General features: G+C 47.2%; 1 protein-coding gene across 18 annotated transcripts in view; it reads right to left on the bottom strand.

Annotated features, from left to right (window-relative positions):
• The window catches only part of ATXN1 (ataxin 1), a 415,607-nt gene that overhangs the window by 45,779 nt on the left and 343,272 nt on the right, over positions 1-26,556 (bottom strand). The window contains exon 7 of one of the 18 annotated variants that reach the window (XM_045057081.1): positions 16,996-17,124. The exons of 16 other annotated variants lie outside the window; for them this stretch is intronic. The gene's annotated coding sequence lies outside the window, so the exon portion shown is untranslated. Of the gene's footprint in view, positions 1-4,749; positions 8,369-16,995; positions 17,125-26,556 lie in introns of those variants that run through there. One more of the 18 variants, XM_045057085.1, reaches the window with a different exon arrangement.

The following is a 26,556-nucleotide window of genomic DNA, read 5'->3' as shown; positions in this document are numbered from 1 at the left end:
AACATATTTTGCACATACACACCCACCTTTTAAAATATGCCTTTTATCCCCTCTTCCAGGGCTTTGAGGAGGTATCTGATGGATTGTCTTAGGGACAGCTCTTGGGAATAAAAGTAGATTGTATGCTAAAAATGTAACTGGCCCCTAAAACTTGTATAAACAAATTAAGGAAAAAGACATTGCAGCATTTAGGGTATAAACAAAATGACTCTCAACTTCAACCTGCATATTTAAAAAAAAATGTTCAGTAATAAATTCACTCCTAGAAGTTTCCACTGTCCTCTCTCTTTCCAAACTTCTCCTCCTCCCACGTTCCCCCAGCTGTCTTCACATCAGACTTCATGTCATTTGGTTGCCTGGTTTGAGCTCATTACGTGAATCATTAGATTTGATTTTTCTGTGGGGCCAACCTCGAGTCAGGATCTCCTAGTCCTAAATGGTCAGTGTTTCTGCACTCCCAGGAGTCATCCACGGGAGGGTTTCACTGTGTGCACCCAAGCCTCGAGGGAACAGTTCCACACCCAGCATCATCACCCGGTGAATGTTGAGTGACTCCAGAAGATTCCACGGATTCCTTGACCCGAACCAGCCCCGTTAATGACCATCTGTAGCACCTCGTGCTCTGCGGAACCAGAGCAGAAACTGGAGACGACGACGGAGGTCGTTCTTGCCTAACCCCCCTATGAATCAGCCGTGATCTTGGAGAAACAGAGTAGCAAGTTCTCCTGAGTGGATGTCATTGGAGGCCGGGCTCTGAGGAACCATTTGTAACCACCTGGAGCTTTAGGCTCCCAGAGCAAGAAGCTGGTTTTCGGCTTGGTATCTCAGAAAAAGGGCAGAGTTGGCATCAGGGAACATTCCAGGGAAGCCGCCGAGGTGTCCGCTTGTTAGCACTGTCTTCAAACGCTCACACTCTCCTGCTGGTCCTGGCCCCCACCTGCCTCTCACCGCCTTGGCCTCCATTACCACCATCATCACTTCATTCCTGTCTGGCCCCTCCCCTGTTACCACCTCTCCTCTCCAGAGCAAAACGAAAGACCTAATATCCCCGTGGCTCTTCCCGCCAGCAGCACCACAGAGATGTTGCTGGCGTTTCTTCTTCTTCTTTTTTAAATATTTTTGAGAGACTGCACGTGGGGGAGGGGCAGAGAGAGGGGGGACAGAGGGTCCAAAGCGGGCTCTGCGCTGACAACAGCCAGCCCGATGTGGGGCCCGACCTCACAAAACACGAGATCGTGACCTGAGCCAAAGTTGGACGCTCAACCCACTGAGGCACCCAGGTGCTGCCCTGTCATTTCTTTTTAAGTGGAGGGTGATGTGGGGGCAGAGAAACACTTTTGAAGGCTTTGTGGCTCAGGTAAGATTTCTGATCATTTTTGAGAGACTATAATGTATCTTGCTCCTACTCTGGCTACACAAGGTTCTCCATTTAGGCATATATATTAGACGCAGTTTATGTATATCGGTTTAAGTTCCAGCACTTACTTTAATCCCCTACCCGCTCATTTAACAAGCCTTTCTTGAATGCCTACCATGCATTAATGACAAGAAGCAGGAGTAGTAATAACTCGATCTATAAAGCACTTACTATATGCTAGTTAGTGTTTTCTGTGGAACATCTCTTTTAAGTAAGCATTCTCCCAGTTGCCATTATAATATCTGATATATCGTAACAAAGAGAGAGCCACAGCATATACACACGTGTGCTGCCTCCTTGTAACAGTATCTTCCCCGTTTCTATCTCTGCCTGCTTTTCTCATCTCCCTTACCACCTTATCTCACCTCTAAGAGAGTTTTTCTGGGAAAACGAATGCTTGCTACATGCCTAGTTCACAGGGTTAGAAACACAAAGGGAGGGACACGGGAAACAGAATGCATCAAACTCTAGACTCTCAGCTCCCCGAGGGCAAGATTATGCCTTTGCTGCTTCCCGATCCTAACACCGTCGACACAGCGCCCCATACATGCTGGACGGGCACACACTAAACATGTGTCACGCCAATGAATCCCATAACGTGCTTATATCGTGTCTTGTAATAATCCTAACTGCTTACGAATATTTGCTGACCGGGCTTTTCTGGTGCCTCCACTGAAGGCCACAAAACAAATCTAGAGGTTGATGCAAGGGTCTGCTAAGTGCGACACGGGACGCGGCCGTGGTATAAATAAACCCAAGCCAGCGCTTTCTGACACGAATTGATCTGTTCAGCATGGGTGGTCTAGCCACAGAAGCAGCCAAAGCATTCCTCCATACATTCCTCCACATATTATTAACATACTGAAAACACGTTTCTATTTCCACCATATCGAACCAGCTGATTTTCACTGTATTCTCAAATATTGCCCGTATGTGCCTCCTCTCAACCAGCCTTCTCTCCATTCTGTTTTGCTTCTTGGGTTGGCCTGGGGTGGAGAGTGGAGTTAGGAGTTTGTAAGCAATTTTTTTAATGTTTATTTATTTTTTGCGAGAGAGAGAGAGAGAGAGAGAGAGAGAGAGAGAGAGACTGCAAGTGGGGGAGGGGCAGAGAGAGAGGGAGACACAGAATCGGAAGCAGGCTCCAGGTTCTGAGCCATCAGCACAGAGCCGGACGTGGGGATCGAACCCGTGAGCTGTGAGATCATGACCTGAGCTAAAATCAAGAGTCGGACGCTTAACCCACTGAGCCACCCAGGCGCTCCGAGGTTACAACGTTTCATGTTACCCACGTAAAGGGTGACAGGATTCAGATGAGGGGTTGGCTGAGACAACTCCCAGCACCACAGGTCGCTGACGTTGGGGCCCCGACGCCTGATGAGATCTTTTTGCGGGGTGACTTTGAAATACAGCCCCTACCTAATATGGCCAAGCTGAAGGGAATTTCTTGGGGCATCCACGTGAGGCAGGCCCTAGAAATCATTCTGATGATGAGACAAGGCATTTCGGCAGCAGGAGTTAGCTTTAATTTCTAAGCTCAGAACTTGACAGTGTCTGGTTCCCTAAGTTCGATAGCTAGAGTCTATTAAATGAGGACCCCGCATGATGACTTAGGACCTGTTGGCGTTTTAATCACACGAAACACTGGCACTTGGGCGGCTGACACACCGCGAGTCTGACTCTCCAGTTTACAAAAAACAATTCCCCAAGTTGAATAGCCTATAGTTGACTAAGCGTGGGGCACCATGTTTGAAATGATTTCATGCCAAAGTTCTAGATGTTTTTAGGCCGTGAGAATAAAGATGGCTTGCCTCTACTTCTCAAAGATACTTGTGCCTCTAATGTTGCAGGGACCCAGGTTTTTAGCCCGATAGAAAGTTATGGCAGAAGATAAATACCACACTGTTCATTAGTAACCTTCTATTTTCATCCCATTTATGACACTAGAAGGGTCCATTCATTGGTGTTGACAAACGTTGTATGAATGAGGGGGACCGTTACAATTGTGGGATAGGACATAGAACCTGACCTGGTGCCCTGTCTCCTTCAAATCAGAAGGGGGGCGGGCAGAGGGAAAGCATAGTGACTGAATGTAGGTCCTCCTGTCTTTCCAGCATGATGGGTGCTAAGCTAGAAGTGTGCACGGGTGGGAAGAAAGCACAGATGTGTTGTCTCAGCACTGAGTTGTTGTTTTTTTTTTTTTAATATTTGTTTTTGAGGAAGAGAGAGAGACAGTGTGAGCAGGGGAGGGGCAGAGAGAGGGAGACACAGAATCCAAAGCAGGCTCCAGGCTCTGAGCTGTCAGCACAGAGCCCAATGCAGGGCTCGAACCCACAAACTGTGAGATCATGACCTGAGCCGAAGTCAGACGCTCAACCGACCGAGCCACCCAGGAGCCCCTGTTTTTGTTTTTGTTTTTTGTTAATAGTAGAGCAAGGAAGACTCAAATGCATGGTTGATTTTCTTCTTTTGTTTTTCTTTTATATATTCTTTTCAAGTGTATTTATTTATTTTCAGACAGAGATAGGTGAGTGGGGCAGAGGGAGAGAGAGAGAGAGAGAGAGAGAGAGAATCCCAAGCAGGTTCCACGCTGCTATCAACACAGAGCCCAACACGGGCCTCCAACCCACGAACCGTGAGCTCACGACCTGAGCTGAAATCAAGAGTCGGGCGCTTAACCTGCTGAGCCCCCCCCCCCCCCCCCGGGTGCCTCTGCATGACTGGTTTTCAGTGTTTGCTTTATACTCCAGAAACATCTAAATGACATTTGGGCGTTTAACCTACCTAGGGCTTAGCCAGATCTGTGCGTGGAAGAAAATGATGACAAAACCAAATGGAAAATTTCTTGAAAAATTATTTCACTTTTCATCTCTTTGTCAATCCTGCTCAATTCATAGAACAGACTGTCGTCCAGAGAGTGCATTCAATGCTGCCAATGGTTTAGAGCCGTGTCTGGGTAAGACCGTGGGAATCTTGCTGGACCCAAGCAATCTGGGTTGACCTCATACTTAAGTGATCTTTTCCTTCCCTTTCTCCCGCTCTAGGAACCTCCTGGAGCTTCTCTGCATTTACACAGAATTACTTCCGTCTGCGTCTAGACATTAATCCCACGCACTCACATACCTGCCTGGGCTGGATCCCCCGAGAGTCCTATCTATGTCCGCTCCCCATCTCCACCAGTGTGAAAAAGAAAATTATTTTCTGCTTCTTCATTTGTTCTTCTGAGTGCCAACTCTTTCTGACCTTTTCTCAGCATCAGGGATTATGTTTATTTTTGTGGCTAAATCTTGATCAGACCAATCATACCCTTTAAAGACACAATCTCAGATATTCACCTTTTATTCCTGAGGCGGCTTCGCTGAGGCATGGGAAAGGGGACCTCTATGATGAGTTTTCATGACATGCCTGCCCGTTAAAAACAACAGTAAGAACGGTGCTGACAGCACCTCCACCTTCCTGACCGCTTGCCCTCCTGGAGGTTAGCTGGATGCTGGCAGTTTCCTAGGAAACGACATTATATCACACAAGCAATTCACATGAATCCAGAAACTGTCCCCTAGCTGAATTCCGGCTCGGGCACCCTAGCAGCTGACCTCTTTGTTACCACCAGGTGCAGGAACGGACTTAGAATATAACAAAAGGGACGTTTGGATTCTGTCGATTGATCAAGAAATCTCACACGCTTGAACATACGCATGCAGCGGATAAAACAGACCTAAACCTTCAAGCAACCCACGTGTACCATAGGCACAAACATCCTGTGGAGATTCTGGCCCAGAATAGAAGATTTCTAGTTTCCATCAGCTACTAAAATGGGGGACTTTAAAAAATATGAATGTGTGATTTTTTTTCTCTTTTCTTTCTAGAATGATCTTATGCATAGATCCCAAACCAGAGAGCTGTAACTTCTCGTGATCTTCTCCCGCCGTTATGCTGAGGGAACCCTTCCCTTTCTCCTTCAGCCTTGCACCCGTCTCGACGGACAAGCCATGTAGCATAACACAACAGTGTTGCAATTATTAGTGGCCTTTGTGACCCCAAGTAACCTCAGCAGATGCAAACAACTCTTCTGGAAAGCTAGCACACCCTTCCCGGTCACTATTAATCATAGGGAGTGTTGAAGGTGTGGGGTAACGCTGTGATGCTGACAGTGGGTTGGGGGGAAGGAAGAGGGACAAGGGCAGCTATAAATTGCTGAGTGGCTGTGTTTATATTCATCACGCCTTGCAGAAGAGATTCTCTCTCTCTCTCTCTCTCTCACACACAACACACACACACACACACACACACACACATGCACACACACATGCACACAATCGACCAAAGGATTCTGATCCCAAGACTGAAAATACAATCCCAGGTCTCAATAAAAGGTATGGCCAATGAGGTTCGAGGTGTCCCATTTGTACACATTCAGCATACATTCAGACTTGGCTACATATGTCACATATTCCCCAGAAATATGGGATTATGGCTTTTTGAGCTAAAAACCTATGGCTAATCATTGTTTGCCCAATATCCATTCTCTCCCCTTTCCTTGGGAGTAGAAACCTTGATTTTGAACCAGATATATGGCTGTGCAGCCAGACATTTTGATCTTTATCCTCCCTTGCAGCAGTAAACAAAAGTAAACAAAAGTGTGCTATGGGACCTTGGGCAAGTATCCCTGAAAAGAGGCCTAGGCCCTTCTTCTCCCTTCCTTCTTCCCACTTGCTGGAATGCTAACGTGAAGGCTGGAGCTTAGGCAGCCATTTTGTGCATGAGAAATATACTAAAGATGGCAGAACAGAACGACAGAATTGAGCCTGGGTAGCTGCCTTATGTTTCCTGGAATCCTACCTCCCAACCTCTTTTACATGAGGGAGAAATAAGCATCTATGTTTTTTAGCCTTTACGTGTGTGTATGCATGTGCACGCACACGTATGTGTGCGTGCACGTGCGTGACATGGAGCTGTACCTAATTCTATAACAAATAGACCTTAGAGGTCATAATAGACTTCATTTCACAGATAAGGAGCCTAATGATTAAAGATCAACTGTGATAAATGTCTCAATCAGGGAAGCAGGGTTGGCAAATTAATTACACTTCTGTTTAATCTTCTACTTCTAAAGATAGATGATGGAGGTTCTATTTTATATGCCCATCAGTATTTGTTAAACGAATATGGTTTTATATTTCACATGCCTGTGAATTTCTGAACCTCCAAGGCTTCCAATTGGCTAAATCACACGTTTTCAAGACGTAAGATATTAAAAACAAAAAACCAAAAAACTGAGAAGGCATAGTACTGGACTGATGTGCGAACATTTTCTTTCCTGCTATGTTCATTAGCTGGTACCTGTCTTCATCTGTACCCTAGTGTTTAATGTATAAAACTATGTCGATTTGCCCTGATGTTTCAGGAAGCAAAAAAATTTCAAATTTGGGGGATGAGTCAGGATCTGAGATGTTAAAAGGCATCTTTGCTTCACTGCATATGCAAGATAACCAATATGCTATAGCCATGAAACAGCCCTAGATGCTTTTGCAGAATAGGCCTCTGAAACTAACGGATAGCACGAAACCAACAAAAGTCACTTATTGAATTCAATTAATGGGGGGAAAAATCAGCTGTCTCTTCCTGGTGCGTCCCCTTTCACGTACCCTACAATCGTGGCTCCCACAAATCACTCAGTGGCCATTAAAAGCAGAAGGGAGTTTACTTCCTCTGTGTTATACCAACTTTGGATCACCTGCCCACCCTACAACTCCAGTCTTGAAAATAGTAACAGAGGGATAGGTAAATGGGAAATGTCACGTCTCTCATTCCGCTCCCTTTCCAGTAATATCTCCACCCATCCAGGTGGACAATAAACCCAATCTCCAACACACGTTCTTCTGCACCCTAGTTACGGCCCCCAAATCTGGAAGGACAATGAGCCACGGGGCCGCAGAGTCATAATCTCACGGTGTGTGATCCCTTTCACGTATCCGGTGAATGCCCGCGGGTGGGGTTAACCTCGAACACTTGCAGGCATCTATGGTCCCACTTTTGGCTTCTGACCGATTATAGGCATTTAAAGATGTGCAAAAGGGCGTCACGTCTTCGAGACCCTCCACCCCCACACCATCTCTGATAAATCTCCCAACATGTACTTAAATGCCAGCTTACCTTAACGATAAACTGCCTTTCTTTATTTCATCCCACCAGGACCGAACCCTTGACTTGAGACTGTTTGCCTTAGAAAATGAGTTTTCTCTACCCCTGCAAAGGAGAGCTGCTGTGTATAATGGTCTCTGAAATGCTAACAGAAACCAAGAAATCACCTGTCACGAACTATGAGGCCATTAGTTATGAAGAGCAATACTGATATTTACCTTCTGACTCTTCACGCTGGAGGGCAAAGCAGAGAAAACCTGGATTTTCCTGGCTCCTGTGCCTTCCCTCTTCTGCCTTTGCGGGCGGGGAGATAACGCTAGCGGTGATAACAACGTCGTGATTATCATTCAGAGCACTTCCACACGCATTAGTATCTGATTTGCTCCTCCCAGGAATCCTGCACGAGGTGGGTATTATGAATATTACAGTGTCCAGAAGAGGGAATTGATGCAGAAGGTTAAATAATATGCTCCAGGCAACCAGACGGAGAACGGCGGGGCCGACACATCAACTGTCAAGTTCGTGAGGCGCCTTTCTTTCCACATTAACCCCCTGGACACATTTTAAAAATGTAACTGTTTTCCATTCGGGTCCACTCTTCTCTCCACTAATAAACAACCAAAGACCTGAGAGGTATACATCTGTTAAAGACCAGAAGCTACTGTAACTGCTCTCCTGTTGGTTTTACAAAGTCTCAAGAGAAAACACTAAAAACTGAGGAACGCTGGGGGGCCTGGGTGGCTCAGTCGGTTGAGCGCCCAGCTTCGGCTCAGGTCATGAGCTCGCGGTTTGTGAGTTCGAGCCCCGCGTCGGGCTCTGTGCCGACCACGCAGAGCCCGCTTATGATCCCCTGTCCCCCTCTCTCTGCCCCTCCCCCACTTGCTCTCTCTCTCAAAAATAAACACACAGACAAAAACCTGAGTAATGTCACGAAAGCCCCTGGTAAACAAACAGGGTCTTTACAAATGTTGAGACACCTGTGAGAGAAGAAATGACAACTTTTTTTCTCAGCTGTCTCGGTGGGGTGGGCAAAATAGGTGATGGGGATATGAGCACAGAGCAAGGCACAGAAGTGCAGCATCCCTAGTCTGTATGCCTGAAACTAACATAACATCAGATGTTGACTATGCTGAAATTAAAATAAAAAGCTTAACATTGTATGTTAACTACGATGGGATTAAAATACAAAAATAAAAACCCCACACATTTCTACTGTACAACTTAAACATTTTTTAAGTGTATCTATTTATTTTGAGAGAGACAGAGACAGGGTGAGCAGGGGAGGGGCAGAGAGGGAGAGTCAGAGAGAGAATCCCAAGCGGGCTCCCTGTTGTTGGCTCACAGGGCTCGAACTCACGAACTGTAAGATCGTGGCCTGAGCCAAAACCAAGAGTCGGTGGCTTAACTGACTGAGCCACCCAGGCGCCCGCAACTTAAACTCTTCTGCTTTTACTGATATAAAAACAAAATGTTGGGGGCGCCTGGGTGGCTCAGTCGGTTGAGCGTCCGACTTCGGCTCAGGTCACGATCTCACGGTCCGTGGGTTCGAGCCCCACGTCGGGCTCTGGGCTGATGGCTCGGAGCCTGGAGCCTGCTTCCGATTCTGTGTCTCCCTCTCTCTCTGCCCCTCCCCCGTTCATGCTCTGTCTCTCTCTGTCTCAAAAATAAATAAACATTTAAAAAAAATTTTTTTAAATAAAAACAAAATGTGCTCATATTTGGAAATATGAGAAACTTAAAAAAATAAATTGGCATGTATGTAATCTATCACGTGTAATCTATATTTAAAGCTCCCACAGAGCTATACATATATTTGCAAAATTGGAGTAATTCTGAATACGTTTTATTTATTTATTAATTTTTTTTAACATTTATTTATTTTTGAGAGACAGACGGAGACAGAGCATGAGCAGGGGACGGGCAGAGAGAGAGGGAGACACAGCATCCAAAGCAGGCTCCAGGCTCCAAGCTGTCAGCACAGAGCCCGACGCGGGGCTCGAACTCAGGGGCCACAAGATAATGACCTGAGCCGAAGTTGGACGCTTAACCGACTGAGCCACCCAGGCGCCCCAATTCTGGATACATTTTAAACTCTACTTTCCTCCACTTAACATCGTATTGCTAAAATTACGGGATGCAATCAACTAGTTTTTTAGATTAGTTAAAGGAGGGATAAAATAAAAGTGGAAAAAAAGCCTCAGCACAGTTTGTAACTAATCGTCAAATTCAAAAGCACTTGGCAAATGGTAAGTAATTTTGGCATATAAATGAATGGAGTCAAACCTTAATTAGTCCAGCAAATACTAACTTGAGTCCCAAGCAGCTGAAGGCTGTTTTCCAAAAGGCAGCCTTGGGGGTGGCGGGTGAGACAGTGTCCCTAAGGTTTGGGAGCTTATATTCTGGAGCCTCAGATATCGGAGAAATGCGATATATTTGAGTAGAGCTTTCACACTAACTAGGAAGATCGGTTTTACATAGCAAATGAATGGTATAAACCATACTCTAAGAATAGTATTTAATTTACTTACAAGAAGGAACCATCAAAAAATACCCAACGGCACACAAATGTTTTGTTAACTAAAAATAAGTGTCTTTTCAAACACCTATAGGTGCTAAGTATGAGCCAATACAGGAACTAAAAATGATGTAGTTGCATTCCATTTAAGCTTTTGACTTTCTCTAAGCATGTGAATGAGTGAGGGTTTATTGTACCAAATAAAAACTGATGATATGTTCTGTAGATGCTGATATTTCTAATCAACACTAGCTGCATTTCGGCTGGTCAGGTAAGAGGAAATGTGACAGCAAAAGATAAGCAATACGCTAATCTGTTTTTTTTTTAAGCCAATATTTATTTTGTTAAAAAATTTTTCATGTTTATTTATTTTTGAAGGAGAGAGAGACAGAGCATGAGCAGTGCAGGGGCAGAGAGAGAGGGAGACACAGAACCCAAAACAGGCTCCAGGCTCTGAGCTGTCAGCACAGAGCCCGACGCAGGGCTCGAACCCACAAACGGCAAAACCATACCTGAGCCGAAGTTGGATGCTTAACTGACTGAGCCACCCAGGTGCCCCCAAACTGTGAGGTTTTTTTTTTTTAATGTTTACTCATTTTTGAGAGACAGAGAGACAGAGTGCAAGTGAGAGAGGGGCAGAGAGAGAGGGAGACACAGAATCCGAAGCAGGCTCCAGGCTCTGAGCTGTCAGCACAGAGCCTGATGCGGGACTTGAACCCACGAACTGTGAGATCGTGACCTGAGCCACCCAGGCGCCCCTTTAAGCCAATATTTAAACTGAATTGATATACATGTTTTAATTTGTTTTAATCCCAAGTGTCCCAAATTTGCACATTTCTTTGACTTCTTTCCTTGCTGGGCCATATGATACTAAAAGATTTCTGTACTATAATGGCTCTGATTAAATCTAGGGCTGGCCAGAGTCCCTAAGCCTCCATGTAATGTTGTTGATAGACATTTAAAAAAATCAGATTAAAAAAAAAGAAATCAACCAGTCACATCATTTTCCAAACCTACCCACTTCTCTTTTGTACAACTGGAAAGAATATTAGAAAACCAGAAAGGTGGGGGCGCCTGGGTGGCGCCGTCGGTTGAGCGTCCGACTTCAGCCAGGTCACGATCTCGCGGTCCGTGAGTTGGAGCCCCACGTCAGGCTCTGGGCTGATGGCTCAGAGCCTGGAGCCTGTTTCCGATTCTGTGTCTCCCTCTCTCTCTGCCCCTCCCCCGTTCATGCTCAGTCTCTCTCTGTCCCAAAAATAAATAAACGTTGAAAAAAAAAAAAACTTCTCCTTCAAGGAGGCTCAGGGGGTGTCCTGGGCATTTTACATGAGCACATCTGATTCAGGCACATTCTATTCCTAGAGATCTGCAACCTACACCTGCCTTCTTGTACCCATAATGGCTTGGTAGTATGGTTTCTACTCATAAATGGTCCAGACACCGCGTGCCAATGAGCGAACAGTTGTTATTTGTGCCTTAGTTTTCCCGATGATACGGTTTTTACTTACTTTAGCTTCTATCTGTTTCGTGGTCGTGTTAATGTGCATGGGCAAAAGGCAATTAGTAGCGATTGCCAAGGGAAAAGGGAAAAGGGAAAAGGCAAATGACCTTCTGATCTGGGCCACCCATGTTTCTCGGTCAAGGAGCCAGGGCCATTCCGGGGCTGGAAGTCACGTCTTTATCAGGTCAATAGCATTACATCCAGATTGGCTCTGTGTATCCATTCTTTTTTTTTTAATTTCTTTTTTTTTTTAATTTTTTTTTCAACGTTTATTTATTTTTGGGACAGAGAGAGACAGAACGTGAACGGGGGAGGGGCAGAGAGAGAGGGAGACACAGAATCGGAAACAGGCTCCAGGCTCTGAGCCATCAGCCCAGAGCCCGACGCAGGGCTCGAACTCCTGGACCGCGAGATCGTGACCTGGCTGAAGTCGGACGCTTAACCGACTGCGCCACCCAGGCGCCCCTCTGTGTATCCATTCTAATTCCATATAAACTTTGCAGCGCTCCTCCTGTTGTTGATAACAACCTGGTCACAGATCAACATGCAATATCAGTGTTTTTCTGTAAAGAGAGTCAACCTTTTACATGCGTCATCATGACGTGAACCCTGTGATGACACATTGCAATGACATTCTAAAGATGCTGACAATCACTTGTTTTAACCTTGACATCAACAAGATTGATCAACAGTCTTGACTTGTTTTAAACTTGTTTTAATTTGACATCAACAAATTCTTTAGCAGCTGATAGGTACCTAGAGTGGCACCGGAAGCTTTTAGGATGGGGGCACGCACAACACAGACCCACACAGACACACAAAGACCCTGTGCCTGTTCAAAAGGGACTTGCGATTCAGATGAAGAAAGGCTCGCACAGAACAAAATCGGGGCACCGCACTGCACAGTACCGTCGATTAGCAAGCTAGAGGGTTTATGAGAAGTTACGGTGGCCTAACAACTTTTCTTCCGATGAAACCATCGTTCAAGCCTGCTTAAACATCGAATCTGGTTTCCCACAACTGATTAACCTGAAAATGGTTTAGCACAACACTAATCCTCTAATTGAACAATCTATAAATGCCCTCCATAACAAGTTCCACAGAGCCCTCTCTTGGACTCACAGCAATGAGGCACATCCAGCATGCTATCCGACGCTCGTTTTAATGAGCACCTCTGGACCTTAATGAAATATCATAGGTCCAAGTGAGCATCAGTTAAAGAGAAAATGTCTCAGAAGGTATAGACGGCGATGCATCATCAATGGCGACCTACTCCGGGCTGGCAGTGCTGAGCGGACACCTGTGTGGTTTGGGGGGTAAGGTGCCCCCTTAACCAGCGGCCCTCACCTCTGTCTGACACGGAGATGAGCAGGAGCCTGGGATAAAAGGTGCAAAGCCCAGCACACACACACATTATGGGAATATTGTTGGAGGAGAAGCTTCGAAAGGAGGGAAATCCGTCTGAACGACATACATAATAACACCTTTGGTGAAATCCGCCCATTTTCTTCTATTTTCCCAAGGGAAAGAGGAGAGCGGGACATTAGCCTGAGCCCCCGAAGCCGTCTAACTTCGCAGAGATGCAAAAAGCCTGCCTCGTTTCATGGCACCGGTGAGCCCTGCTAACTTCGCCTTCCGAGGAACACATTTTTGGCCGCGGGGGAACAGGCACCCACTCCCGACCTGCCTGGGGACTCTGCAGACGTGCCCTGGAGGGAAGAGATGGGGGCCCCTGGGCAAAAGGAGGCATTCCTCCTCCCCGCCGCCCCCCGCAAGCAGAGCCTGGACGAGCTCGGACCCCACCACCACATCAAAGGGCAAACAAAAACTCAGGGATTAGCGGGGAGGCACAAGGATTTGGAAGGGATACGTTACTGCCCGGGCTGGACCTCACTGACTCCCATGACTAAGCCACCTCACACAGAAAACTGTTTTTATTTTTTCCCCAGGCGCAAATAGTTACACTTTAGGAACGACAGCCCTGTTACCCAGGGTCCAAAGCAAATATCTGCAGGAGAAGTGTCCCCGAGGAAACGGCGGTCCACAATTCCGAAGCTCCTTTATCTACTACAGATGCTGGTGCATGTCCCCAGCGCACCGAATGTCCCTCTTTTGGGGGACCTTTGGGGGGATCTGGATAGGACCTTTTATTAAATCTTGGACCATGGGAAAGGCCGGGCTGTATCCATTTCTTTTGGTCTGTAAACGGATGTTGGGCAAATTCAACGGCATCACAGGTGTCTTCGTTTTTCCCTTGTTCATTGTCGTCCTACGTCGCTAGTTCAAGGGCTCTCTCTAACCCAGATTTTAGCTTCCCTTGCCCTATTCGGAGTTGGCATCACCTGTGTGAGACCAACATGGCTCTGAGATCCCAAACAGTCCAAGCGACTAGCTTTGGAAAACGCACTCCAAGAAAGGCCCATGGCCACGGCCACGGTTGTCTTCTCCCACAACAATGAAGACTGCACAGGGAAAGAAGAGCCTGACAAAAATGGATTCTCTGTCCAATTAGCTATAGGTTTTTCCAGTAGGGCTTTCTTCAAACCCTTGTACACTTTGCTGCCATCCACAAACCCTGGGCACTGGTTTCTTGCCCCCACAGCCCTGCTGTCTGCAGAATGGCACATAGCACACTAAAAGCACACTTATTATTAGATTTTCTGCATGGTTACATAAGCCTACAAAAGGGGAAAATGTAAATGATTCAGGAAGATATTCTTCATGTGGTTCTCATGAAATCTTTAATATCTTAAGACTTAGGAAGAGCCCTCCTGGCAAGATACAATCAATTTTCATGCTTCATTAGGAAAAGAGTCCTTTCGGTAATGTTAAGAAAATGGCTATAGGCAAGAGAGGAAAAAACTACTCTCCGGACTGAACAAAACCCCAAGGCACTTTGGACTAGATCCTTCCTTCGCGCCCACAGCATATCTGTATGAAAAGGAACGTTCGCGGAGGGTCGGCGGGGATTACAGTTTGACCGGCCCGTCTACCCACAGAATTGCACGCAATCCAGCAGAACTCCTCATCGGTCGGCATATGAATCTGAACGGACCGTGGGCTACGCTGACCACAGTGCTCCCCCGCCAAAAAACACAGCAATGACAGGACAGGCACAGCCGACCGGGGGCTTGTGTGCCGGAAGGGGCGAGGGCAGCACCGGGGAGACATCACCCACACGCCGAGCTCCTTCAAAGGCAAAACCGGATCGCGCCAGCGTGTTCCTTTCCTTTTGATTTGGAAACTACAGCTTCTCAAGACCCAGTTTCCCTGCATTTCATACAAACCAAGAATACAAAAATAAATTTCTTAAGAGCGCCATTGACATTATTTTCTCTGACACTGGAATAATCAGCTGGCAAACCCTGCATTCACTTTTTTTCTTAGCCAGATGTTGGCACCGAAGTCTCCTTTTCGGTCTCCAAACAACCCGTCTTTGGTACTGTCCAGTCTAAAAGCCCCTGTCCTACTGTGGTGACATTCACTCAAGGAAGCTACGTGGCGTGGAGTCCTACAGATGTTGAAAAGTGAGGAACACACAGAAACACCTGCCGAAAGCAATCTACTTTCCAAGTTGTTTAAGTCACTCCTTCATTCATCCATTCACACTCCCATCAGCTTATGTCCAGTGTCCTCAAGAACTGTACCACGTAAATCCCTGCATATTTAAATAAACAAAGTCAAGGGGCGCCTGGGTGGCTCAGTCGGTTAAGCGTCCGCTTCGGCTCAGGTCACGATCTCACGGTCCGTGAGTTCGAGCCCGGCGTCGGGCTCTGGGCTGATGGCTCAGAGCCTGGAGCCTGCTTCCGATTCTGTGTCTCCCTCTCTCTCTGCCCTCCCCCCCCCCGTTCATGCTCTGTCTCTGTCTCAAAAATAAATAAACGTTAAAAAAAAAAAAACAAAGTCAAAACGAACCCCGTGTATAATTACAAATGACGAGCAACATATCCTTGTTTCTGCCAAATGCCACGAAACACGCTGACCTCAGAGGAAGTGGGTTTGAAACAACTCCACTGGACGCGTCACACCCTCAAAAGGCTCAGGTGGGCAAGTCAGCCGATTGGTCACGTGACCATGTTCCGCGCTCATCGTTCTCAAGTTCATTTCCCGATGGAAATCCAGGCTACTGCTCTTCCTGCTGGCCAAGATCTAAAGGCAAAGGTCCTGCCTTCCTGTGTAAAAATTAAGCGCAGGATTTGAAAAGAGCTTCCTTCTTCCCTCTGTCCTTCCAATCACCGTTGGATTCCACGGGCCGGGAGAGGCGCTGGAGGGTCACGCATGAACAGGTGACATTCCCTGCTCTCCAGGAGCCTATCATCATGTGGGGGGTGGGCGTGGGGGGCAACAGGCACCAAACGAACCATCACAGTTCTCTGTGTCCAGGCTGCTCCAGTGGACGTAGGAGATGCCCTAGCATCAATTATATCACTTTGAGTCCCCCGCGACACTTCAGAACAGCGCGATGCAGGCACAGAGTAGGGAATCATTCATTCATTCGGTTGGCTAATCAGTGGCCACATACTAACCATCTACTATGTGCAAGCCAGGCATTGTGCTAGGTAGGAGGGCAACGGAGATGGATAAAATGCAGGGTAATAAATGGCTCCCGAGGTACCAACGAAAGGCTGGTAGGAAAGCCAAGGCGTTAGTGAGTTGCTGTCTACAAGTGTATGGGACACGTCCAGATGGATCATTTGGGGAGATCTCCTCCAGCTGGGTCTGGAAGGCATATACTTACTAAGTGGCTTAGGAAGTACGGAGAGAGGCAGCAAGGGAAAGTAAGGAAGAAGGAACAAAGAAAGGACACAGGAGGCACAGCAGGGACTATGCCCGTCTGCCCGGTGGGCAGCGCGATGTTTCTGTGTCCCAAGGCCGTGCGTTGGTTGGGCTGAAGGATTCTGCACAAGCCCAGAGCTATACTTCTCTGACTTCACTCAGGATGTAATCCAGGCATCATCACCATCTCGTGAGCTCCCTTGCTGGGCGAGCACAGCTCCCCGCTTCTTAGAACAGAGAAAGGCACAGACGTGGGGACCGTGACGCGCATGCCCAGGGAGTGGAGACTCCATTTCTCATCTGCTCACAAATTTCAGTGAGTGTCTACTATGTACCGAGTGGACTAAGAGTATGAAAAATTAGGCTTAATAATCCTTTAATAGGGGTGCCTGGGTGGCGCAGTTGGTTAAGCGTCCGACTTCAGCCAGGTCACGATCTCGCGGTCCGTGAGTTCGAGCCCCACGTCAGGCTCTGGGCTGATGGCTCAGAGCCTGGAGCCTGTTTCCGATTCCGTGTCTCCCTCTCTCTCTGCCCCTCCCCCGTTCATGCTCTGTCTCTCTCTGTCCCAAAAATAAATAAACGTTGAAAAAAAAAATAATCCTTTAATAGCATGAGGCTTCAAACACTGCGCCCTTGCTCCAGACTTACTCAGAGGCTTGGTTATTCACGGTCTCATACCCCTGCAGGTCCCTGCGTCTAGATCTCCGTGTTTGGGCTCTTCCAGGGAGAGAGTAAGGAATCGGCCTCCATGTGATGTTTTTATAAAGGCTTCTCTACCTGAAAATGCCAGACACATTTCAGATGTCAAATCTAACGTGGTGCTCAGGGTGGGTGACTGATCCATGTGAAGGCTCTTAAGTGGGAGTAGAAACCTGTCTGGCTGATTGTCTTTTCTGCGCACGCGCATTCAAATGTTCACAGGCTTGTGGGCCAGAAATAGCTGCTGGGGGAGTGTGACATTACATCACAGACTGGGGAAGGCCCTGTTACCCGAAATCAATGAATGCTTGTTATGCCCCTCCCCAAAAGGGGACTCTGTTGAGTGCAGGGCCGCTAGAGTCAGCCTGAACCCCCAAACCGTCCCTTGCGGGGCACTGTTACGGGTTGAATCGTGTCCCCCCCCCCCCGATTCATATGTTGAAGTCCTACCCCTTAGTATCTCAGAATGGGGCTGTATTTGGAAGTGGTGTCATTGCAGAAGTCACTCGTTACAACGAGGCCATCTCAGAGTAGGATGGGTCCCTCTGCACTACAGCTGGTGCCCTTGTAAATTGGCAACGTCTGGACAGACACACACGGGGAAGATTCGGGTCATACCGTCCACAAGCCAAAGAGCTACCTTCCAGAAGCCAGCGGGGAGACCCGGAACAGGTCCTTCCCTAGCACCTTCAGAGAGGGAGCATGGCCCTGTCACACCTCGATTTATACTTCCGGGCTCCAGAAATGGGAAAGAAGAAATTTCTGTTCTTTAAGCCACTGTTTGTGGTGCTTTGTGAAAGCCTCCCTGCAAAACTAATCCAGGCATAGAATAGTGCTGTGTGCGTGTACAGGAATGACTTCATCGCCTAGTGACTGGAATTCAGTTATCAAGTAATCATATCAACACTGTCGGGTTCCTCTCAGCCTATCCTGTGCCCATTCGCCCAAGCTACAGAATTCTTATTGAAAGCCCGAGACAGGTGCATTATAGAGTGGCTTGAGCTGCCTCTCTATCAGTCAGGTTGCCCACACTGGGCATGACAGTGAACTCCGTTATTTCTCAGGTATGTACCACACTACCTCCTAGTTTGAGAAGGTCCCGATGGTCAGACAGATATGGAAGGTCATTATTCCATATTTGATCTAAGGGCCACTGATGTTTCTATACTTATCTACACTTACAGCTTTCAATTTGAAAGTTTTTTCAGTTTATTTATTTTGAGAGAGAGAGAGAGAGAGAGAGAGAGAGAAAGAGAGAGAGAGAGAGAGAGAGAATAAGGGAGAAGAGAGAGAGAGATAGAGAGAGAGAGAGAATCCCAAGCAAGCTCTGGGCTGTCAGCACAGAGTCCAATGAGGTGCTTGAATCCAAGAACTATGAGATTAAGACCTGAACTGAAATCAGGAGTTGGATGCTTGACCGACTGAGCCACCCAGACGCCCCTACGCTTACAGCTTGAAAACACTGAGGAATACAGAATGGAAGCTTATTCAGAATAGATCAAACAGCCTGACTTTGGGCTTCACTATTTGGTAATTGGCTTTAAAAATTTTTTTTAATGTTTATTTATTTCTGAGACAGAGACAGAGCATGAGTTGGGGAGGAACAGAGAGAAAGGGAGACACAGAATCCGAAGCAGGCCCCAGGCTCTGAGCTATCAGTACAGAGCCTGATGCGGGGCTCGAACCCACAGACCTCGAGGTTATGCCCTGAGTTGAAGTCAGACGCTCAACCGACTGAGCCACCCAGGGGCCCCGGTAATTGGCTTTTAATAGCGATTTTACCCAGTCAGGAACCAAAGTTCCCTTGAAAGTTTCTGCTTTTTCCGGAAACAGGATTAGCTAAAAAATTAATAATGCAAAGAAGCGAGGGGTAGGGTAGGGTAAGAGGACAACGATGTTTTAAACGATCATTAAACTGTATTTAAAAACTGAGCCTGGGCGGCTCAGTCGGTTAAGCATCCGACTCTTGATTTCGGCTCAGGTCATGATCTCACAGTTCGTGAGATCGAGCCCCGTGTCAGGGTCTGTGCTGACAGCACAGAGCCTGCTTGGATTCTCTCTCTCTCTCTCTCTCTCTCTCTCTCTCTCTCTCTCTCTCTCTCTCTCTTTCTCCTGCTCTATCTCTCTCAAAATAAATCCAAAACTCTTTTAAAGCAGTTTCCCGATTTCTCTTCCTCCATGACAGCACAAACACTGACTTCAACATCTGTACCTGTATCCCATGTACAGGTGGAGGCTTGCATGGTCTGGGTCCCATCTAAAAGAAAGAGAAATCGGACACCCACAAGAGCTGGTGTCAAGCTTTTAGGTCTCGACCCAAGCTTTCTGGGGAAGCGTGGAGAACAGAGGTGGACGGGAGGGCGGGGTCACAGGAAGGTGGGGAGCCACGACATGGGTCCCTACACAGAAGGACGTCCCAAAAAGCCTTTTTGTACCTCTCTTCCCGAACTCCATTTCACATGGTAATCATGCTTCAGCCTGCCCCCCACCTCACCCCACTCTCTCTCTCATGGCCCCTCACCAACCCCCCTGCCCCATTCATCACCTTTTCTTTCCCTTGGGGGAAATTTGGCCTAATCTCAGCTTCATCATTCACCTTTCTGACCTCACAACAAATCGCAGCCCAAACAAGCCCAGAACTAGTCCTCTCAAGACGGCAAGGAAGGGAGAGGATTGCAAATATTTACAATTTGTAATTGTTTTTCTTTTATTTGTAGCACATTCTGTATTAATGCAGACAGGGCTGGAAGACTTCTACTTTGGAATACTCCATCCCACCAAACTTGTTCCAGCCGAACTCTGCGTGCTACTAAATTCACTCTTAATTATATTTCCTTCCCTCCCCCACCCTCCAAACGATAAAATTCAGTCTTTCACTTAACGGGAGAGGCAGTGGAGCTTCGGGTGCTCCTAGGAAATCCTCGATACATTTCATCCCTTATTGATGATAATTAATATTGGATTTATATTCAAATAATTCACCGCTTATTAACACATAATTCTTAAAATGTAAGTCTCCCCCCCCCCCCACTTTCCTGTTTATGGTCATTAGATCATTCCACTAAGAGCTTTGCCTAAACAATTTATTCATTTAACATTTAAGTGCCAAACACTTAGCTAGTAACCTGGAGACAAAGAAGAGTAAGATACTGCCATCCTTGCCTTAAATGGAGGGAGGGATTATACAGGAGGAAACCCATCTGACTCGGGGCACTCTTTCGGCCCAGTAAGGGCCAATGCACCTGCACGTCAAGAAAAGATTGACTAAAAAAAAAAAAAGAGGTTAGAGTGGGAGAGAGCCAAAGCATAAGAAACTCTTAAAAACTGAGATCAGGGGCGCCTGGGTGGCACAGTCGGTTAAGCGTCCGACTTCAGCCAGGTCACGATCTCGCGGTCCGGGAGTTCGAGCCCCGCGTCAGGCTCTGGGCTGATGGCTCCGAGCCTGGAGCCTGTTTCCGATTCTGTGTCTCCCTCTCTCTCTGCCCCTCCCCCGTTCATGCTCTGTCTCTCTCTGTCCCAAAAAATAAATAAACGTTGGGGGAAAAAAAAACTGAGATCAAACTGAGGGTTGATGGGGGGTGAGAGGGGGGGGAGGGTGGGCGATGGGTACGGAAGAGGGCATCTTTTGGGATGAGCACTGGGTGTTGTATGGAAACCAATTTGGCAATAAATTTCATATATTAAAAATAAATAAATAAATAAACATTAAAAAACATTTTTTTTCAAAGTGAAAATAAAAAAGAAAAGATTAACTAGTCATGGAAAAGGTTATGGATGCGATGCCTGGTACAGAATATTTGACTTCCCTTTCATGAGCATGGGATTCTCATTTCAATCGAGGAATTACCCACATAAAGAGAAAACCCGGGGCTACCATACTCAGCTGTGGTCGGAAGACTAGCAAACGCCAATTCATGACAGCGATTTTCAAACGGTCGTGGTCGTTACTACCACATAGTGATTATTCCATAACGTAGATGGGCTTTATTCTCTTTGCACTCCGTCTTAACTTCTACTCGGTACGCCCAGGTAATTCAAGAGGCTCGTGTGCCTTATTGCAATTTATATAATGATATTTTGACACCGCGACTTGAATGTCAAAGATTATTCAATCTCTTTCACTACCGGGAAGAGACTGAGCTTTGTCAAATGTATCTGCCTCTCCTGGCTTTCTCTATATATCTCCAACAAAGCTTTCAGAAATACTCTTCCATCGATTGTTTGGGACACGGACCCTAATCATGATAAAAGAACTGAACATGGGGTGGGTCCCCAGAAGGTTCCTCAGAATGGATGGCCGTGAGATAGAAACTAGAGCAAATGACACGGAAGGCAAGGAGTAGGAGAGGGTGATATCGCTTCAGAGCCATTCCTATTTAGTTCAGCCTTCAGACTTTACGCACCGAATACGTGTTCGCTGACTGCCTGCTCCCTACCAGACACGAGAAATATAAGATCTGAAAGACAGAGCCCTTGTTAGCAACAAGCTCGGTGTGCTTCATGGGTGGGACGTACAGGACGGCTCAGTGAGACCAGGAGGGAGAGGTCAGGGTGGATTCCTTGCAGGTGACAGTGATGTTGAGTTTTGGAGAATAAAAATAAACCAAGGAGAAAATAGCTCCAGACAGAGGAAGGAGCGTGTGCAAAGGCAGGGGAGGGAACGTGTCACGTTTGGGGAAATACATGTGCGAAGAGTCTAGGAGGGGAGAGAGGAACGGGTCAGTGGTCTTTCCCACCCCTCCTCCCGAAGGTCACAGACCATCTCTGAAGGGTTCAGCTGGGACATTTTTAACATTAAAAAGGCCACTCTGGTCACAGGGTAGAGGATGGGGAGGAAGGGGCCAAGTTCTACAGGCAGGGAGAATGGTCAGGAGGATCTTGCCGCATGCTATCGGGGTATCACAAATTCCAGCCTGGGGCAGAGGAGAGGAGCCGCGGAGGAGAGAGACTGTACAGGCAGAATCCACACCACGGTTAGCGAATGGTACACGGGGACGCACGAACGAGCAAGACGGGGCTTCTGGCTGGCTAGTGCCATTCACACGGGGATACAGGAAAGCTGACGTAATCACGTCTTTCTAACCCGGTGACTTCATTTCCCATTTTACCTTTAGGATGAAAAGTTTAAGATTTTTCACTTGGTAGTGAAGTGTGTCAACGATCCACTACTCACTCAGTCCACATCAGCTGATCTGGCGAGCTGAACAGACACGCAAAAACGACTTTCTCCATCTGACGACACATCCGCATTTTCTGAATTACTAGCTTGTCTTCGTGAACGAAGAGAAATGTCTTGTAACTTATTCAAAGAATAAGATAAGTGCAAACATTTCCCTGATAAGGCGCTAATCTCGAACACATTCTCTCTCCTGATAGAGGGCTCCCGTCCATTCGTCTGATTATTGCCTGTTCCTATCTTGGTTAGGGTCTCTGTCCTCTCCTTCACCCTGAAGGCTATCAATCTTCCCCCAAGATAAGGAAGGTCTAGGTAGAAACAGATACTTTGGGGTTCCAAGAGGACAAAGCCGTAATCCTCAAACACAAGGACACATTCCAGGCTCTACAACAGTCTGCGTTATTAGACTTTATTTTTTCCAGTAACGAAGCCACAATTCAGGAATCTATGCAAAACTAATGAAGTGAACTCCACCAAGTTCCCATCAATCACTCCTTCTTGCCATCCTGCCCTTCCTGAGGTGACGATGTGCCATCTGCCTGTAAGGGCTATCGACACCGAGTTCTCTGCATTTACTCCCGCTGGTGCTTCGGAGACGGCTGGGGAGCCGTGACAGCCCGTTAACTGTGAAAAATGGGAGTTCAGGACTGGAGGTGGCTGAGAACATTTTAACATATCTGCAAAGGCACAAGAGAGTTAGGACGGTTATGCTGCGATCTTAAACATTCCCTTTCAGATCAGACGGAGCCCTTAACACAAAACTTCTGAGTAAGAGAAACAAGGAGAAACCTATGATCAAACGACACATTGCGGGAAGGTGGCACTCCTCCAGAAAGTCGAGAGAGCAAATGTGAGCACTCCCTGACCTATCCTGACCTGCTCCACCAGGCCACCTGGGCTGAGTCTCTGACACTGATAAGTCCCCGGGGGAAGGAGAAATGCCCTTTGTAAGGAGTACAATGGAGGCAGAAATAAAAGAAATAAAGACGTGCACTTCAAGAATTCAGGATGTACATGTAGAGCGATTAGCATAGCTCCTTAGGCTAACAGACTGGCTCCAAGGGGGAATAGGCCACCACTCACTCCCTTGCATTACTTTTACATAGATCTGTTTCCCAGCTGGGGCTAAGTTATTTCTTTGAGGACCAGGGCCACATCTTCATCATCAGAGTATGATGTGTCTAACAGCACCTGACATAGAATAAATGCTTAATAAACGTTAGTTTGTTAAATAAATGCACTGGGAACAAGGGATCGAGCAAGTCTCCGAGTTACAGGTTGATTAGGAAGATGAATGGCTCCGTGGTGGTCGTGGACCAGCACTTAAACTAACCAAGAGTCCTGTGCCAAGTTTGTGCACCTGGATGAAGCAGAACCAAGGACCTCCCTCCCTCAGTAAACCGCTGTTGCTCTCTGTAGGGTCATCAGAGAGCTTGGCGACAGCCCCTCTGGAGACACACATACGACTGAGCGCTGAGTCAAAGAGACAAGTTAGAGAGATCAGAACTTCCTCCCTCCTACGCTCGGGGTCCGATCTCCCCACTGGCTGCTGGGGCGGAGGCAGCGCTGTGTTACTCCCGTTGAGAGTCAAACTCAGACTGTGCCTGCCAGTGAGTCTCAACCAAGGAGGGTGTTACCTTCCCAGGGACATCTGAAAGGGAATGGGGGTATTCTGGATTCTCACGATAACTCGGGGGACGTGACTAGAATGTAGTGGGCGGGGACAAACGAGGGTACTATTTGTACTGTAATGAACAAGACAGTGTGCGTGGCTCAGGACCGTCCTGCCTGCTTTGTTAGGAGACACGCAATTTAAATACCTTCCAGAACAGACAGTACCGTCCTAGGGTCCTTCTGTATTTCATCCTTCTCTCTTCATAAAATACGTAGGTTATCAGACATTCCCTGTCAAGGTCTTACACCTGCGGACTGTCTATAATAGTAATATTGACAGCCAACAGTTACTGAGCACTCAGTCCATGCCAGGTGACATATATCTAATACATAACTGAATCTTTGCGACAACAAATTTGGTAGGTATTCTCTTTTAACTGCCATGAGTAAACTCATCTGGAGAGAAAAAAAGCTCCAAGAAGTGCAGAAGCCAAGATGTGAACCCAGGTTCCCATAACCTCGAGTCCCTAGACGTGACCATTAGACAATGATCCTGGTTTTCATATTGGCATGAACTCCAAGCTTGGTATGCATGGGGAGGGAGGCTGAGGATGCCGAGGAGCTGGGGCAGAGACTTGACCATGGATGGAGTCCCCTAACCAAAGAGCCTGCAGCCAAGGTGAAAGGGACTATAGGTCCCCATGCAGTGCTGTCGACCGCCATCATGGGAAGAACTCCATCAGCAGCAAGGGCGCACAGCTCAACAGGTGTATTTCATCGACTTTGTGCCAAAGTCCCTGCTACCCAAGTACAGAACTTCCCTGAGAGCAATTCTTCACCTAAAAACACATGAACATCCTGGAAACAACAGAGGATCCAACATTTTTTTCCTTTCAACAGCACCCGATCATGTCTATTTCCATAAGATGTATGGACTCTCTCAAGACCCAAGTGCACAAGGAGGTAGACTTCTGAATTCGGGTGCAGGCAAATGCTGTTACTTCGAATTAAATATGTTATTTCAGGTCTGGTGTGTACCTTTCAGGGGAAGTCCGCTGTTGGTACCACTGGGAATTTCACAAGTGCCTTTTTACTGCCATGTTACGGACTGTACCAGAAAGCTGGCATGATTCAACGGGACTAAGAAAAAAGGAGACACCAGGGGCCGCGTCCTTACCGAAGCTCAGCTAGTGGAATGTTGCATGACCTCAAGTAACTTGGTGTCCAATTCTCAGGCCTCTGCCCACGGGTTACTAGACTTTTCTAATCTAAGATGATCTGTATTCTGCCGCCTCTGTGGCTAGTTCACAGGCTTGTGGTGGGGATCAAATCAAAGAACAGTGTGCAGGCAAGTAAACTGGAGATACGACTGTGAGAAATACAGTATCATCGGCACGGTTTTTTCAAAAGCAGAGAGGAGAGTCTCCACTCGGCTTGGTTTATAATGCCCACCTGACCAATGCTACCTTCATTTGCTGAACTACCATTCGTCATCCTTCTTTTTTCCCAGTGTGCCTAGATTAAAAAGGCATCAGAGGGAAGTCTGGGTGGCTCAGTCGGGTGAGCGTCCGACTCTTGATTTCGAGTTCCTTCTGTCTTGAGCGCCCTTAATTTTCTTGTCCTCCTCGAGGCTGTAAAGCCCCTGAATGAATGGAGAGGAGGCAGCGGTCTTGGTTTCTCAGCTTATTGGTCATCCTTTCACTACAAGAACTACCCAGCAGATAATACGCTAGCATGTGACCCACCTTCTGTTCATTTTCCTTCTGGAGGACAAAGAAACAGCAGCCAAGAGGGGAGGGTCAATGGGAAGCACTGGCCAAACACGCAGGAGTCCCATGACTAACACGGGCATTGCATTTGCTCTATTCCAAACGAGTGGGACTATCCCACGCGTTTCCTTGCTGCAAGAAACGTATAGACTGTGAGTTTGCCAACTCCGTAGTTCACAGCGGAGGCAAGTGAGGCTCGCTCAAGGGGATGTAACAAAGTACAGGGGCAATGTTTGGTTAACCTGAGCTTCCCAGACTTTAAACTAGCAACTGGTCGGAACCTGTAGACTCAAGGGTGCACTCATGCTAGTCCTGGAAGTAGGAGATTCTTGACCCATAATGCCAAACTCTTGGTTCACTTCCCAAGGACTTCTGGCAACGGAAGTCTTTATTTCTGAACTCTGGTGTTCTCATTACCACGTCTTCAGGATCTGTTGCCCCACCGCCTTCCTGACTAATCTCTGTTACCCTCCATCACCTGGACCTTGGACCCCACTGGGACCTTTGTATGCATGCGCATATACATTTTGGGGGTATATCCCTTTGTACGATATGCATGCAAATAACTTCCTCTCATAGACTAATCTGTTTTTTTTGTTTTTTTTTTTAATTTTTTTTCAACGTTTATTTATTTTTGGGACAGAGAGAGACAGAGCATGAACGGGGGAGGGGCAGAGAGAGAGGGAGACACAGAATCGGAAACAGGCTCCAGGCTCCGAGCCATCAGCCCAGAGCCTGACGCGGGGCTCGAACTCACGGACCGCGAGATCGTGACCTGGCTGAAGTCGGACGCTAAACCGACTGCGCCACCCAGGCGCCCCTAGACTAATCTGTTTTTTAGATGCCTGACTTTACACTGTATCCGTAGCTGCTCAGCCCTGAAACAAATGAACTCTGGCCTTGCTCCCTAGTTCAGAACCTGGGCTGTCAGACCCTCTGGGTGCACCTCAG

The sequence above is a fragment of the Felis catus genome, chromosome B2, assembly GCF_018350175.1.
Source record: "Felis catus isolate Fca126 chromosome B2, F.catus_Fca126_mat1.0, whole genome shotgun sequence".
NCBI classification, from domain to species: Eukaryota; Metazoa; Chordata; class Mammalia; order Carnivora; family Felidae; genus Felis; species Felis catus.
This window is presented reverse-complemented; position numbering and strand designations above follow the sequence as displayed.